This window comes from Berghia stephanieae, chromosome 12 (assembly GCF_034508935.2).
Source record: "Berghia stephanieae isolate SIO BIC M18660-M18661 chromosome 12, UCSD_Bste_1.3, whole genome shotgun sequence".
Lineage (NCBI taxonomy): Eukaryota > Metazoa > Mollusca > Gastropoda > Nudibranchia > Aeolidiidae > Berghia > Berghia stephanieae.
Genome location: NC_088371.1, coordinates 39,068,852 through 39,073,851, shown reverse-complemented (window position 1 = coordinate 39,073,851; position 5,000 = coordinate 39,068,852).

Genomic DNA, 5,000 nt, shown 5'->3' with positions numbered 1-5,000 from the left:
GTAATTTAAAATAGTATAGGAGGCAAATTATTTTATAGTCTTTTAGTGGAATGAATTTCTGTTTCAATTTCCAAACATAAAATTAATTGATACTATTACTCATTCTTCAGATGAAAACTCCAAAATATATTTAATAAACTAGACACAACCAAATCAAATGATTGATGAAGAAAACTTTTCAGAGTCAAAACCGAATGGTAGCAAGCAGTTTGAGCAGTTCAATCGGTTTTGATGATTCCATCATTTAATCAATTTTTCACCTTTTTGCTAATTTATTTGGAATGCCATTTTTGAAGCTCTCGCATTTAATAAAATAGGCCTAATTTGCCTATGTTTTGATGACATCATCTTGGGTCTGACCCCCCCCCCCCCTCCCCCATGTCAACACATGTCAACATTTGGTAGACCCCCCCTCCCCCCCTAGCTGATGACGTAATATGTGAACGCTCCCTATATATATATATATATATATATATATATATATATATATATATATATATATATATATATATATATATATATATTGTACCATTGCCCTTTGCCTTACGAACTTACTATTTCCTGGATGCTTTCGATTAAAAGATAAAGTAGGCCTACTGAACAAGTGTGTATGAAATGTGCCAGGCACTGCAAGAAAGAATACTACACTATAGATGCCATTCCAAAAAAAAAAAAAAAAAACAGTCGACCTCGAATCTCAGACTTTCAGATTCTGATTACAGGTAATCAGAAGGTCTGAGGTTCGATCCCCAGTCGGGGTTGACTGGTTTTTTTTGGGATGGTATTTTAATTTCTTGCTTTATCTGGCACCTTTCATACACGCTACTCTAAACTGTCATCTGCATTTTTTGCCAAATTGGGACCTAAAATTTGCCCAAAAACCCCCCCCAAAATTTGCCAAAAAGACCAAAAATTGCCGAGGAGAACTAAGCGTTTCAGTAAAAATTAACACGCGATACAGAAAAAAATATATATATAAAAGACAATTTATTACATTTAAGGAGGCTACATTATGAATAGCGTTGTTAAAGAGATTTTAAAGGACCATTATCCGTAGCCTTGGTTTGGGCTCAGGTAAAGCTGCAACATTTCTCAAGTTTCGAACTTCTTTTTTTCCCCAAAATTTGCCACGATTTGCCAATTTTGGGAAATTTGCCAAAATTTGCGGATCGCCCTGATATTTGCGGCCGCAAAAAAAAATGCAGATGACAGTCTAAAAGACCATCACTCACGGTCACTAAAATTAAACCGGGTGGGGATCCTTACCTCCCATAGTGGGCAGGGAGGTACATGCTGTGTCTTCTATTCTATCCCTCCATACCCGTTTTCCAATTGTTTCCTGTCGTTGTCTTGGAATGAGACTACTTAGTTTTGTCCTGACCCTGGCTGGGAGGGAAACAGTCGAATGTATAGTTATAGTTTTGGGAGATATTTTTTACTTGTAAATCATCTCTCTGTTATGCATTGTATTATTTTTATTTTAGTTTACATATTATATTATATGATTTGTCTGTCCCAGCGGTTTTTTGCCATTTCAAACGCCAAAATTTGTCATAAAAAATGGTAAAATTTGCCATCAAAATAGCAGAATTTGCCAAAAGTTTGCCGCTAGTTTTTCAAAAACCAAACAATTAAAACAACATGTACGGTAAAAAATTGACACAAATAAGGCATTTTGTAGAATATTGATGTCACAACATGTCAACATGAATTTATTTACATTTTGAATGGTTTGATAGTAATATTAGCCATAGTGAGTAAGTAAGTAAGTAAGTATAAAAAGAAGGAAGTAATCAAAATATTTTATTAACTATTAGCTTCTTAAAATTTGGGAAATTAAAGTGAATAATCGCATAAAGAATTCAAAATTTGCAAACTAATTAAGGAGAGGAAAAAAATAACTATTCACAAGGAAAGAGAAACAAAATCCATTTTCCAATGGGGGCACATTAAATTTGTATTCTCTACTTACTATCCAATTTTGAGCATTATTATGGGTTTTTGAATGAAAAACATGGGGAAAATCATGAAAAATCATAATCATATCGTCAATTTAGCCTAAAAACGTCGAAGAATGCGGCTTATAAAAATAAAAATTTGTGACTTTTTGCGGTCAAGAGTGAAATTTGCGGTCCCGAAAAATTGCGGGGACAGATTTGTAAACATTTGAGTGTATTCCTCTTAGTTGGGACCTGTGCTTGTGTCTGGATGAGACTTTTAGGTGATCTCAAACTAAGTACTTTTGACTGTGTGCTCATGGAATCTACATCTGTTCCCTGTTTGAACCAATTTCCCTTTGTCTCACCTTTTCTTTTGTGCTTTACTTGTAATTCTGGAACTTTTTACTATCCCATTTTCTTCCTTTTTACTGGCGCTGATATGACCTTAATGTGTTGAAAGCGCCGCAAAACCCTTAAAAACTAAAATAAATAAATAAACTAAAACTAAAAAGAACCACACTTCAACAACACTCCAGCATGGTTTCCTCAAACTCCCGAGGACAAGCAAAAAAGTTCAAGGAAACCATACCTTGCTATAACGACTTGATGGAAAGGGGGGAGGGGGCAATGAGACTCGGCAGTATAGACTTCGCTACCCACTCAAAAGATACCTAGTTCGATATCCATAGTGTTAGTGTTATGTGGTCTTCAGCAAGCCTTGTGGAGGAAAACTGGAGAGAAATGTGGAACAGGGAAACACCAAAAGGAGGAAACATCATTAAAGATCCAACCAAGAGTGCCTGCATTCAATAACGCCAGGAAATACTGGATTTCCTCAAACCGCCTCTTAACTGGACATGGCAGAACTGCATCAAATATGTGCAGATGGAAACTTGGAAACAGTGATACCTGCCAGAAATGTCAGGCAGCCCCAGAGACCAACTATCACATCGTCCTCCACTGTCCAGTCACTAAACTTGCAGGTGGCTACGAAACCATCCTTAGGGTTGAGGAAGACTTCAGAAGCTGGGTTGACAAAATACATTAAGAGGTGCAGCCATACGCTACTACTACTAGCAAGCCTTAACTCAATTTGCGGCGCTGCATTGCGACTGACACTTGGATATTCTTGTTTTCCCTTGGAATCTTGGAATAGACCCAAAGTCAAATTTCCGCTGGAAGATGAAAAAAGGGAACTGTATTATTTATTTATTTCATTGATATTTTGAGAGAGATAAGTTTATACAGTAAAATTACTTAAACCGAAAGAAGCTCAACCGAAAAATACCTTAAACCGCAAAGAATTTAATAAATTGTACTAGTTTCTTCATTATCTTTGTACTAATTCTTACGATGAACCGAAATACTTCTAAGAAGGACTTTCTTTAAACCGAAACAACTTGAAAGCACCTTCCCTTTCTCTCTCTCTATTTTTCTTCAAAAATTCGGGAAGGTGGCCCCATATAATAATGCCCGGCGATATTAAAACAAAGAGCGTAAGTATAAGATCAGGGTGAGGGGTGGGGGGAAGGCAAACACTTCAATTACTGCACTTGGGTTTGGCCAGCACCACGACCGCAGACTGGAAAAGGAAGACAACGGGTGACTGGCAGGCGAAAAATGAGGAAAGAGAGGGAGTTGGGGTGGAGAATCACGCAAGCGAGATGTTCTCGCTCGTGTGTTGATGCTTTGGAACTGACTGGATTTTCAACACGACAATAAGGAGGAGGGGGGGGGGGGGGTAGACAACTTACCATTGACATGCCATTTCATTTCCACTTTGATTGAATGGGTGTGTGAGAGGGTGGGGGGTTCTATGTAATTAGGCCTTTGAACCTAATGGCTTTTCAACAAAAGAGAGGTTATAGTAGACAGCTTAGCATTGACACGCCTTTTCATTTCCATTTCACTTCACCTCTGAGTAGCTGCGCATCATTCATTATCAATTATCGCACAAGAACTTTCGATCTTATTTTAGCTTTACATTTTACTAAAAGATGTCTAAAAGAATGCATTGTGCTTACATGTTGGAGTTGAAATCAAAATACTATGTGAAGTCGATGGAAAAAAAGTTGATCAAGACGGAGATATGTAAAAACACGACATCCCGAACTCAACTCTTTCAACAATTTTGAATTGAAAACGAAAACTCCCAAAAATATTTTTAAAACACACCCAAAAAAAAAAAAAAAAAAGAACATAAAAAAAAAACGATTTTTAAAATGGTTACGAAGATGGCATTTATTCAACAACTACATTTAAGGGGAAACCCATGATCATACGATTAAATGAGCAAATTTCTTAAATAGTTACTACCCTTGAAAAACATCGCAAAACGGGAACTTGCTTTAAACCGAAATGGTTTAGAAGGTCCCCAAAATTTCGGTTTAAAGTAATTCTACTGTATATGACATATTACATTGCAAATTGTTTATGTATGTGTGCGTGTGTGTGGGGGGGGGGGGGGGGGGGGATTGCTGAATATTACATTTATTATTTACTGTCGTAGCCAATCGTGGTGCGTGGCATTGAAAATAGAACAAATAGAGCGGGTGGTTGGATGGGAGCATCACCCTTGAATCGTATACCTATGATGTTTGCATGAGTGTACGATCCGATAGTGATGTCGTTTCTTCTTCTCTTTACTAGCCTATCCTGCTTCTTTGGTTTGTGATTGTATTTTTGACAGGGGATTTTTTTTTTTTTTCTGTAAATCTTCTGCCTGTTTGTTCTTGGTTATTTATAATTTAGCTTATGATATCTTTAGGTTATGATTTTGATTTACATTTGTACTATTTTTGTTAGATTGCTTGTTTTTTTGTTTCAGCGGTCTCTCATATAACCTCAAGTGTGTTGGAAGAGACCTAAAGCAACAAACAAACAAAACAAGAACGAATGGCGAAGTGCTAGAATAAGCAGAGAGGTGTCGATTATGCGAAACGGAGATCGAGTGTATAAGTGGCTGCGTGTGTCTGCATGTGTACCATACTGTATACACACACAAGCAGTGAAGATACACACAATAAACACATACACTACAAACTGTCAATGCCATAGTAA